Source organism: Vitis riparia, chromosome 12 (assembly GCF_004353265.1).
Source record: "Vitis riparia cultivar Riparia Gloire de Montpellier isolate 1030 chromosome 12, EGFV_Vit.rip_1.0, whole genome shotgun sequence".
Classification (NCBI taxonomy): Eukaryota; Viridiplantae; Streptophyta; class Magnoliopsida; order Vitales; family Vitaceae; genus Vitis; species Vitis riparia.
Window position 1 is genome coordinate 7,475,916 of NC_048442.1, and position 12,409 is coordinate 7,488,324.

Sequence of the window (12,409 nt, forward strand, 5' to 3'; positions counted from 1 at the left end):
CCCGATGGCTCTTGAGTTAGGAAAGCCGAGCGACGGTTAGGAAAGCCTAGCGACAGGCCGAGGACATGATCAGATACACCCCGGAGTAGAGGAGGAGGCCGAGATCAGAGAGATAGAGGATGGGTTGGACCCTCAGAGGGACTTTGAGCAGAGAGGGCCCGAGCTTGACATTCTGCCTCCACATTAGTCAGAGGGCATTCATGTTGAGGCTACCTTCTCCGAGCCTATGATGACTGATTCGTCTTTCACAACAGGCCCTTCATCTCAGCCATCATTTACCGAGCTACCATCTCAGGCACCTCATGTTCCTGATCATGCGCCTTGGATGGATCTCTCCGCGCAGATCAGCTCTCTTGGGACTCGTATGGAGGAGCTTGCCCTAGTCCATGACTCCCGCTTCTACTCTATGGAGGAGCATCTCGATCAGTATCAGACTGGAGTCACTTCTCGGTTTAATCACTTCCAGCAGCGATTTGAGCACATAGAGGAGCGTATGGATTAGCAGCAGGCTATCTTCGACCATCTCGAGCAGCGCATGGATCGTATTGAGAGCCGTCAGGCGAGTCAGCATGAGAAGATGATGGCATATCTCCGCTCTGTGTTTCCTCCTCCAGCCCCTCAGCCTTGAGACTATCTAGACATCCCCCTTCGTTTCTTTTTTATGTTGCCAAATGGGGAGATATTTATAGGATCTAGGATCTATAAGATCTAGGAGACTCTCATGCATGTCATTGTTATCATTGTCATATTTATCTTATTGTACATGTGAGGTTTCTATATATATATATATGATATGATATTTTTATCCATTGATTCTTCGTGTTTTACATTGCTTATCGTTTGATCGATCCATGATTGGTTTGAGGGGGAGATTTCTTTCTCTCCTAGATAACCAAGGTTTGTCATCATAAAAAATGGGGAGATTGTTAGCCCAAGGGTTCTCCTAATCGGGTTTTGATGATAACAAACCATGGTTAAGTAACTAATTGGTTTAATGTTTAAGAATCTTAGGTATAAACTCGAAAATTCATCAAATGACCAAATGGATACAAGATCGAGACGCTTGGAAGACTTGAGATCATAGGAAACTAATGTAAAATGAATGCATGAGTGCACTTAGGATTTTCATACGTTTTCATGCATCTTAGAAAACTCAGTTTATTCTTTAAAACATCGACTTCATTAAAACCTCAGTTTTTAACTAATTTACCTTAGGCAAATTGTTTCAAAATTGGCTTAATAATTTACCTAAAGACCTTGCCTAAGTGTTAGAAAAGAAATGAATCAAAAAATAGGTTTTTCAGGGCCAAAAAGGCTCAACCGGTCGAGGCTATGGCCAACCGGTCAACCGGTTGAGGAAGGTCAAAAACCTTTTCTCTCTCCCAGTAGCCTTCTCTTCCCGGTCGAGGTGATTCCCTTACTGATCGAGGACCGGTCGAGGTCCGGTTGAGGCAACAGTAACCTGTCATGCATTAAATGTTCCAACGGCTAGTGAACCGATCGACCCCTAGCTCGACTAGACGAGGTTGCCTTTTGCTGATTTTGACTCCCGAGCTTAGAAACTTATAAATTGAGAGCTCCACTTCATTTATTGACAAGAGAACACTTGCATTCAAAGCCCACCTATCTGTTCTTGATCAAAAAGCTCTCATTTCTTTCATAAGTGCATTAAATCACCACTTGCATATCCTTTAGTGCACTCTTCTTGTCATCCTAGTTTTGTCTTGTATTTGAGTCATCTTTAAGCTAAGTTGAGTGATTATATTTTGTAACAATCTGAATGTTAAAGCCTTCAAGAGGGTTGAATCTTGAAGAGGTTGTGTAAGAGCCCATTGGAGCCGGAATCCAAGTGTAAGAAGATTGGAAGCTTGGTTGAAGTTTCAAGTTAGTGGAACCTTCACTCGGTTAGGAGGTTGAGGAGAGTGGACATAGGCAAGGAAGTGCCGAACTACTATAAACCCAAATTTGAATTCTCTAAACTCTATCTCTTTACTTTGCTTATATTTTGTTTAATTTTGTTGTGATTGAAAAGATTTTAAAAACTCAATTCACCCCCTTTTTGGGTGTTTTTCTTAACTAAACATAGTATTTGTTTTCTCAACATGAATTACAAATTAAAATTAAATTAACTAGCAAAAATTTAATTTTCCAGTTAAATCAAATTATAATTTTATTTTAATTAAAATGGATATCCAACTTATATTTTTCTATTAAAACTGATTTTTAATAAAGTGCTCCTAGATTTATTTATTATTCTACATAAATTATTGAGTAAAAAACAATCTTATTATGATAAATTGAATATAATGCCAAAATACTTCAAAAAATAAATTAATATTTCATATGAGTGATGTAGCAAGTCATTTCTTTTTTAATTATCAAAATTTTATCTTCACTATTTGATTTTAAGAAAATCATCAAATTGTTGATCAAGGATGCATTTACTAAAATAAAGTTTAAAAAAAGGAAGTAAATAAAATATCGAGTTCAAGTAGGCATTCCCATATTATAAAAATGAACTCATTTAATTAGAAGAAAAAAACACGAGCATACAAATCCATTTAAAGTTTAAGTAAAAATAAGTTTTAAATTTAATAAAAATTATTTATAAGAAAATCAATATATATTAATAATTCTTTTCTAGAAACGTGATACAATTTTTTTTTTTTCAAAATAAAAATGAATAATGTATTGAGATGCTTTGAATAATTTTAAATAAATAAATGCAAGCAGATTTAAATAAAATTTATATAATTTTAATGGAATGTTAACCATAAGTGGATTAAGAAGTATTCGGATTATTTTCAAGTAGTTATCTAATTGCAAGACATTATTTTTCTTTTTTGGAGCATCTCCATCTTTTCATATAATTAAAATTTGGATATTTAATTTTAGAAAATATGAAAAAAAAATTATATAAAATACTCTTATTTAAAAAATTTATTTTTATATTTTAAAATTCTTAACAAATTTTATTTCTGTAGTTCTTGGGGGCAAAATAACTTCATTTTTCTTGAAACACATGTGAATGGTTATAAGAATGATTCTTTTTTATACTTTATATGATAAAGAAGTTTGAAATTTCTAAGAAACTTCATGAAAGAAGGGGAGGGGCAACACTTTTAAGATAATGGGGTAAGTAGAGTCAATGATTCTCTTCTATGCTTTCAATTCTCATTTGTTAGATGGTAGTAGGATTGATTTGGCAAGAGTCAAGAGTCAATGATTCTCTTCTATGCTTTCAATTTCCATTTGTTAGACAATTCAGCATTGGATGGTAGAGAGTCAAGAGTCAATGATTCTCTTTTATGTTTTAAATTCCCATTTGTTAGACAATTTAGCATTGGATGTTAGTGGGATTGGTTTGGCAAGAGTTAAGAGTCAATGATAATTTTTTTCTTCACATTTCTATTTTGGATTTTACTTTGTATTATAGATGAAATCTCTTTGTTTGAATGGTTTTTCTCTAATTCTTATTTATTACCATTTGATACTTTTTAAAGGAGTTTAACATCTTTACGAACTATAAATTTTGTAAATCAAACACTTGTTGGACTCAAGTGGTTAAAGTGTAAGTTTATAGGAATTTGTATCTTAATATTTATATATATCAAATTAGAGTCATTTAATTATAATTAGTTTTTGTTAGTAAGGAATATTATATGAAAAAGAATTATTAAAAAAAAGATGTTGAAGTTAAATTGTTGTGTAAATATAAAGAATTTTTGTGTTTAGGAAGATGAGTGAGTTCTAAAGTAGAAAAAATTAATTAATTAAAAAGTGCATGTTCAAAATGAGAGTTTGTAAAGTTGAAGATTAAAAAACAATTTTTTTTTTTTTTTTTTTGTGGTGAGAATTACTTTGGGTTTTAGGGTTGTAGGCCAGAATACTTAAAAACAGGGGCACCAAACATCTAATAAAACTATCTACATATCCACTATACTTACCTATCCACCTCAAAATATAAATCCTATTAATCCATTTAATTATTTTTGAATTATCCTTTTCCATTTTTTTTTTTATCCTCTCCAAACCTAAGCTTCTTTATCATAAAAAGTTGTTTGATATAAGTTGAAAGTTAATTTCAATATATTTTTATAAAATCCATACAATAATATTAAGTTTGTTTTACATGAAAAATTTTAGATTTTATTACTTATATAATTTTTTTTTAAATAATTAGAAAATATTTAGAATTAATTTAGACATAATTAGACATGAGAAACATATGAAAAAGTGGAAAAAAAAAAAGTCTAAAGAAAATAATGATGTGGGAGTGTTGACCTTGAAAGGTCAAATCAGAAGTTAATTTAAAAGCTTAAATTTGTTTTTTAAAAAGTTTATTTTTATTTTTAATTTATTAAAAGTTTTGGATTTGAATAAAATTATGTATTTTTAAATTTTAAAAAATTTAAACCATTTATTTAAAAAAAATTATTTTAATTTATTAAGGTTGTGGGGAGATTGGAAGAAAAGAAATTGATAAAGGAAAGGAAGAATATGGATGCATATTGATTTGCAAGGATATTTCAATCTTTTTATTGATGAATACTTTTTTTTTTGTAAAAAAAATCCCATAATCTATATTTGCATCCACCAAATTGATCTTTAAATCCACCCAAATAATACATATTTTTAGGATAAAAACACCCTTTGATGAAATTCTCAAACCACCATCTTCTTCTTTCTTCACTTCTCTTCTTCTAATCTCTCTATAATCCTAACATAATTTATCAAGAAAGTTATGTTTCTTACTAATATTAGACAAGCAAATAATCATCTCTAATAATGGTAAAAGCGCAAAGATATGCTTTTTATGATATCTTTTATATTTCCTTTTGTACTTTTGGAGTTGGAATAAAGAGGTGTTGTGAATATTGTTTGTGTTGCATGATGGGATGTTTTATAAATGTCCAACCTAAACTTATGAGCATACTTAAAGTGTTTAAAACTATACGTTTAGACACTATTATAGGTGTTTGAAATTATTTCTTGTTCTACTAATCATTTTACCTTTAGACATTTTTACTGTGTCCAATCTTCCAATATCAGACATCTCATTGTTTAGACTTTCAAATTCGAACATCACAAAGTGAGTTCTTTTTTTTTCTTTTTCTATTGCACATTTTCAAGATTTCTCACTCCTAAATAATTTCTAAATTCTTTCTAATTGTTTTTCAACTATTTTTATAATAAGTTTTTTTTTTCAAAAATTATATATATATATATAAACAAATAAATATTCTAAACAAATAAATAAAAATTAAATATAATTGTGTAAATAAGCAACACGGTAGTCTAATAATAATTAAAATTAAGTTAAAATATGATATGGCATATGCTATATATTCCTCTTAAATAATTCAAAATAATATTTAATTTTATTCCTAAGAATTTGTTTCTTTTATAGTTGAAATTAAGTTTAATAATAATTTAATAATTTACTATTACTCGAAGTTTAATTCAATTCACACTAAATCATCTTCTAAATATGTATTAATAATGCATGTATTATGTGTACTGTTGGATCAACATGTAAACATAGGTGTATTGATATCACAGTGTGCATAAATTTTGCCATATTTTTCATGCATGATTACATTTTTTATATTTTAGTCATGTTTGTTCGTATCTTACCTACATTTATAGTATTCAACATACATGTTTTATACTTGTTCATAATCTTTATACCTTATTGATATTTTTCATAGTCATATTGTTTTTGTCCTAATGATCTATTTTGTAACATAATTACTTTTTTCGTACTTCTATCCCATTTTTTCATATTTTAATCACAAACTTTATAATTACATTTATAATATTTGTATTTTTTTTATCATATTCTTCTTATCACCTTCATTCTTTGTAGCCATGATCCTGTTATTCATATCCTATGTTTTTTTCAATAGTTTTCATGTGTTAAATGTGGATTGAAAAGTAAAAGATATAATTAAATGAATGTTAATTTTATACAATAATTATTAATCTTATCAATATAACTAACCTCAATTTATATTTATTATTGCAAGTCAAACATGAGATAAAACAAAGGCTTGAATATTACTCATTGGATCAAGAATCAGCTTAGGTCATATTTGGTTTTTGAAAAATTTGAGCAAAAATACGAAGAAAAATAAAAAAAGAAAAAGGAAAAAGAAAAAGTGAAAGCAAATAAAAAATAAATTTAAAATCAATAACTTATTTTTAAAATTTATTTTTTATTTGCTACTTCAAGTTTATTTAACTTAATTTAAGTAATTGATATAAAACTTAAATACTTAGAAAACACATAAATTTTTAGCTAGTTTTAATTATATTTGATTTTTTTTTTTACATAATTTTCATATGAAAACCAAATATAAAAATAAAATAAAATAAAATAAAACATTTTTCTTAATATTTTTTTTCCTTTTCTTTGTATTTTCCAACAACCGAACATACCCTTAAGGTTGGACTTGAGAAAATGAACTTGAGCTTAGAATAAGTGCTGACCCAACCCAAGGGACTTGAGCACATCCTTACTACCAACTCCTTTTCCAAGCATCAAATTTCTCTTCCTGTGTATGGTTGCTGCCATATTTGTTGGGTTGTAGAGGAAGTGAGTTAAAAGAAAGACGAAGGCAAGAAAGAAAGTGGAGGAGAAATAAAAGAAAAAACAAAAATGAGAAAAAACCCCCAAAAAAATAAAAGAAAAAAAAAGAAATGAAAAAACAACCCCTTCCCTTTACTAGAACCCAGCTACTCAATAAAATCAAGTAAAGACGTATAATCAATCTCTATTTACAACTTTACCCAAGAAAACAAATTTCTTAAAAAAAACTGTCTTCAAAAACTGAGTTGAATGCTCCTTATTCTCAAACGACTAAGATTTCTTTCCTTTCAAACCATCCAAAATAGATATAAAGGAGTTGCTCTCCAAACTTTTTTCCTCCTTCTGCCCACAAAAGAACCGTGTCACCCTAAAAGGGTTGCCTTTACTGTAGCAACTTGCACCCAATGAATACAAAAGAGATCAAACAGCAATTGCCCAAGAATCCTAACTAGAGAAAAACAAAGGAGGATGTGATCAATGGATTCTTCTTCTTTGCAAAGAAAACACCTGTTGACCAAAGACTACCCTCTTTTTTGAAGCTGATTTAAAGCCAAAACTTTTCCCCAAATCTTCTTATATGCAAAAAAGTCAACTTTCGAAGGGACCCATGAATTCCAAACTACCCACCTTGGAAATAACACAACCCCCCCAATTCCAAATCGACATATAAATGACTCACAGAGAACTTATTATTGTACAAGTTCATTCACACCAACTTATCTTCCCCCTCTCTATCAATTGCTTTTCCTTGCAACTTGAAAAATAAATCCTCAACTTCATCCACTTCCCAATCATTCAAAGAACATGAGAAACAAGGGTTTCAATGACCTCTCTCCTCATGTTGAACCCAAAGATTTGCCACCCAAGCCTCTTTTGCAACACCTAAGGTATATAAAGAAGGGAAGGAAACACACAACGGTTCATCCCTACTTATCCATCCAAAACATCATCCTCCTCCTATTACCCGCTACAAAAGGAAAAAAAAACCTAAGAAAGTGTTTCATTTCTTCCTAATGGATTTCCAAAGCCCGACTCCATACCCAACTCTAACTTCACCAAAACACCACCCACCCACTTCCTCTCCATATTTGCCACTAATCAATCATGTCTAAAAGGCACCTCTTTCAATGGCATACCACCAACTCCATTTGCACAAAAGCGCCTTATTTAATATAGAGATGTTGAGCCCCTAACCTGCCTTTGCTTTTCTCCAAACACATAATGGACCATTTCCCAAGATGTATCTTTTTCTCCAATCCTCATCCTCACCATAGGAAATCCCTCTCAATTTTCTCCAACCTCAATCTGACTATCCTCGGAATATGGAACAAAGACATAAAATAAATAGGAATGCTAAATAAAGTGCTCTTGATGAGAGTTAACCTCCCCCTTTAGAGATGAATAATTTTCCTAATGCTTGCCTCACTTGTTAGTAAATTTTTTACACTTTAATATGAATATATGTTTTCCATGACTAAAACTGATAGCTCTCCAACTTCAGAACAAATTTGATAAAAGATTGCAAAATGTAGGAAGCAATAAAAAGATTGATTATAGGCTTGGTGGGACCAATTACCTCATTGGTTGATCTTAAGGGGCCTAATCAGGTGGCAAGGCCTCAAGGGATTAGATGGGGAGGATGTGAGAGCTTCAAGGTTCAGAGTACCAATAAGAACCCAAAAAAAAGGGAAAAGAAAAAAGCGAAAAAAACATATTATCTATCACAAAATATAAAAATTAAGAATTACATTTTTTTTTTAAAAGAAACAAAAAAATATTAAATTAAAATCTAAAAAATAAAAAAATAAAAAAAACATTGTAAATAAGATTGGTTATAAGGATGGCAATGGAGTAAATTAACTAGGACCTAACTGCATAATCCTTTTATTAATCTTTTTGTATTAGACTGATTTTCCCATAACAAATAATGAAGCCAAGGCTTCCACTTCTCAGAAAAGGAATCACCAATTCAGACTAATATGAGAATTCTGTAGTTCCATACATCTACTAACGCGAGTGCATTGGTAGCTAGTTGTGTGGAATTATTAACACCTCATACATGATGGCAAATCTAAATGCATTGATAGAAAAATGCAAATAAGAGATGACATCAGCTAAGTCTCCCTTAGCTCCGAGCAACAGTTCAAAAAAAATAAAAACTAATCAATTAATTGATAGAAACAGATTTTCCAAGAAACAACTGAACTACTCCATAATTTAGTTGAGTTATATCACTTCTTTTTCTGCATAAATCACTTACTAAAGATGGTTCTAGGGACTGCATCACAAGCATGCTGAAAGACAGTTGAGTAAATATAGTTCTCAATCCAATTCAGAACATGAATTGTTCATAAAAATGAAGATATCAAAAGGAAGGAAGCAAACCTCTGGGGCCATCCAGAATGGTGTCCCTCTACAAGATTTTACATCATTCAATTTGGTTGCCTAAGAAGATAAACAACCAGAAATATTATGTTATATCATTCAGCAATTAGAAACAATGAAGATTGTAGCTCTACTGAAGGAAACAACCTTTGCCAATCCAAAATCTGTAATTTTCACAGATCCATGTACATCCACCAATATATTAGCACATTTGATATCCCTTGAAAATGAAAGAGAAAAGATTACTCTTAGAACAAAAAAAAAATATCTATAATTAAGAAAAATACTCAGAAAATTGTGCTTTCAAATCTTCCTTTCATATTCTCCACCCCCCAACATACATACACACACACACACACAAATCCATAGTTCTATCCTTGTGATTATTGCACAAAAGCATTGCAGTTACACCTCACCCAATAGATATTTGCTATTCTAAGCCACACTATTGACACAACACTTGCTCCTTTGGTTGTATGACAGTCATTTAGCGAACTTGATTGGAGATTTGTAGTCGACTATGGTGGAAACAACATAGATTTAGAACTTGTATTTCCCTCCATAAGTACTATGTTTACTTATTCAAGGACAACATGAGGGAGAGAGAGAGAGAGAGAGAGAGAGAGAGAGATGTAAGTGTTCAAAAGTTCTCATGAAGGAAGATTGAGATTGAGTCAATCACTGCAGGATGGAAGCAAGGAAGTGAGGTAATACTATGTTTACATTATGCAAGGATAAGACAGGAGAGAGTGAGAGAGAAACATTTAATCATTCAAAAGTTTCCATACAAGAAGATTGGGTGGAGTCAGTTGCACTAGGAGGAATGGACAGAGAGTTGCGGTGGAAAGGGGGAAGGCATAGCCGCACAGAGAGAAATTGCTCGGCATGGTTCCAAATTTCTCATGAAGTGAGATTATGATCAAAGCAGCCAGGAATGGAAGGAAAGGGAAAAGAAAGAGAAGGAAAGCTGGGGGAGAAGAGGAATAAGCTTCTTTTCATGATTCAAAACATGAACATAGATCAAATTGAGCTAATCAAAGGAAGAGAGGATGATGGGGAAGACAGAGAAAAAAGTTTGTTAATTTCATTTCAAGTTTCCAGAGTTCCTATTAAGGAAGACTGAGAATGAGTCAATAGGGAGAGAGGAAAAAAAGGTTAGGACAAAGGGGAGGAGAGATCCAAAATTTTTAAATTCCATTTCAAGGTTCAAAAGTTCCTTATAGGGAAGATTGGGAATGAATCAATAAGGAAATGAGGGGGTGGAGGGAAGGGGAAAAAGAGATAGAGGAGTTGCTTTTCATGGTTCAAAACATGAAGGGAGATTAAAATTAAGCTAGTTGGGGAAGGAAACGGAGGGAATGGGGAGAGGAAGAGAGCCAAGAAATTTGTTAATTCCATTTCAAGGTTCAAAAGTTCCCTTGAAAAGAGATTGAGAACAGGTCAATGAGGGAAGAGGAAGAGAGGGGGAGCAAGAAGGGGAGGGAAAGATCCAAAAAATTTCAATTCCATTTCAAGGTTCAAAAACACCTATGAAGGGGGATTGAGAATGAGTCAATAGAAGGTAGTGGCAAAGGAAGAGGGAGGGGGCTGAGGAAGCATGCAGGATAGAGGGAGAGATCCAAAATTTTTTTACTCCATTTGACATTTCAAGAGTTCCTATGAAGGGAGATTAAGAATGAATCTATAAGTGAATTGGGGAAGCAAAGGGCATAGTGAGAGCAGGAAAGGAATTCCATTTCAAATTTCAGAATTTCCTATGAAGGGAGGTTGAAAATGAGTAAATAGGGAAAGAAAGGGGCCAAGGGAGAGTGAGAAATAAGGGCAGGGAGAATGGGAGAGAGAGAGAGATATCAAACAATTTTCAATTCCATTTCAAGGTTCAAAAGTTCCTATGAAGGGAGATTGAGAATGAGTCAAATGGAGATGAGATTCTTTGCAGAGAGAGGGACAGATAGACTAAATGAGAGAGAAAGTGCTTCTTCCTCTTATAATTCACTCATTGAAGGGAAATAAAATGCAGCCACCTAGGAAAGTAAAAAGGTAGATGTGGATGCAAGCAAGACCCAACATTGACATAATACAAATTGATGTTTAATGCAGCTAACTGCATGATGCAACTCAAATAGAGATGGAGAAGGGGTTCCTTGTAGTTATTTCACAAATGAAGTTGTTATAGGATAAACCAAATCACAACTTGAAATATAAAAAACGGTATATTTTAGGAGAGGAATAGCTTATTAGGATATACTATGCTCTATACTTAATTATCACTCAAAATGTTAAGTCCACAGAACAACTTCAAGATATTCTCAAAAGGCTTTGAATAGAAATTGATCTCATTACAGTTATGTCAAAATGATGATGATTAACATCCATGCCCTCAACTCCTTTTTTCCTCTTTTGTTTTTTTCTGAAAGAGGGCAAGTACAATTATCATGTCAGAGAAAGTATAAATGTGTCATCAGAGGTGAACATATGTCCACTGTGTGTGTGTGTGTGTGTGTGTGTGTGTTCCCTTTTCCATTCTCAGCTAAATCTGGCCTATTTCTGGCATCATAACACTGTAAAACAAAATATAAAATCATCAATAACTCTAATTAGCAAATGGAAACAACTACACTCTCCAATAAGATTGAGAATTTCAATTTGGAAACACTACAGCAAGGATGGGAAATAAATAAATAAATCGAAGAAACAAGAAAACTTCCACAATAGAGTGAACCGATTTTCTCTAAATAAGCAAGTTGTGCATCCAGGTATTGTGTAGTTCATGCACATTAATTCAACATCTTGGTGGCTAAGGCAAGAGAATGGAAATAATCAAAACATGTTCAAAGCAATACATCAAAAAGAAATGCTGAGAAAACAAGAAAACAGAAATAAATATATAGATAAATGCAAAGATGAATATGACCAAATAATTAAGCAGTAAGATCATTTGTATCACCTGTGAACTACATTTTGCTCATGTAGATATCTCAAACCATTTAAAATCTGCTTTGTGTAGGCCCAGGCTTGGCTTTCTTGCAAATGATACTTTAGATAAAGACTTAAAAGTGAACCTTTCGTCACAAGCTCAAGGAAGATATAAAGTTTAGAGTCATCCTGGAAAGATCAAGTGCATAAAGAAGGAAAATTAGAGCCAGATCATAAAGGAAGAAATACTTAAATGACAACATGAAAGACAAAAATTCCCCCAAAAGAAAAAGAAAAATTTAGCCATTGATCATTTACACAGTGAATTATATAACCCATGGGTTGAAGAAAGCCATAAGATGGTGCTCTTTTGATAGGCAATGATAATATTATATAACAAAGCGCCCAAAGAAAGAGCTCACCTAAGGTACACAGGACACTTTTTGGGAGCTTGAGAGTTGGCTAGGAACAATCTGATTTTCTGGGGTGTTAGGTGGTGTGTCTGGTTGGTTTTCC

At 32.3% G+C, this 12,409-nt stretch overlaps 1 long non-coding RNA gene across 1 annotated transcript; it reads right to left on the reverse strand.

The window, feature by feature from the left end:
* Nucleotides 1–8,865: 8,865 nt before the first annotated feature.
* LOC117926366 lies at nucleotides 8,866–11,995 on the reverse strand. Its single transcript, XR_004653119.1, has 3 exons — nucleotides 11,925–11,995; nucleotides 9,125–9,197; nucleotides 8,866–9,037 (listed from the first exon to the last, which is right to left on the reverse strand). It is a non-coding gene; the product is annotated as an uncharacterized LOC117926366 (long non-coding RNA).
* Nucleotides 11,996–12,409: the final 414 nt, after the last annotated feature.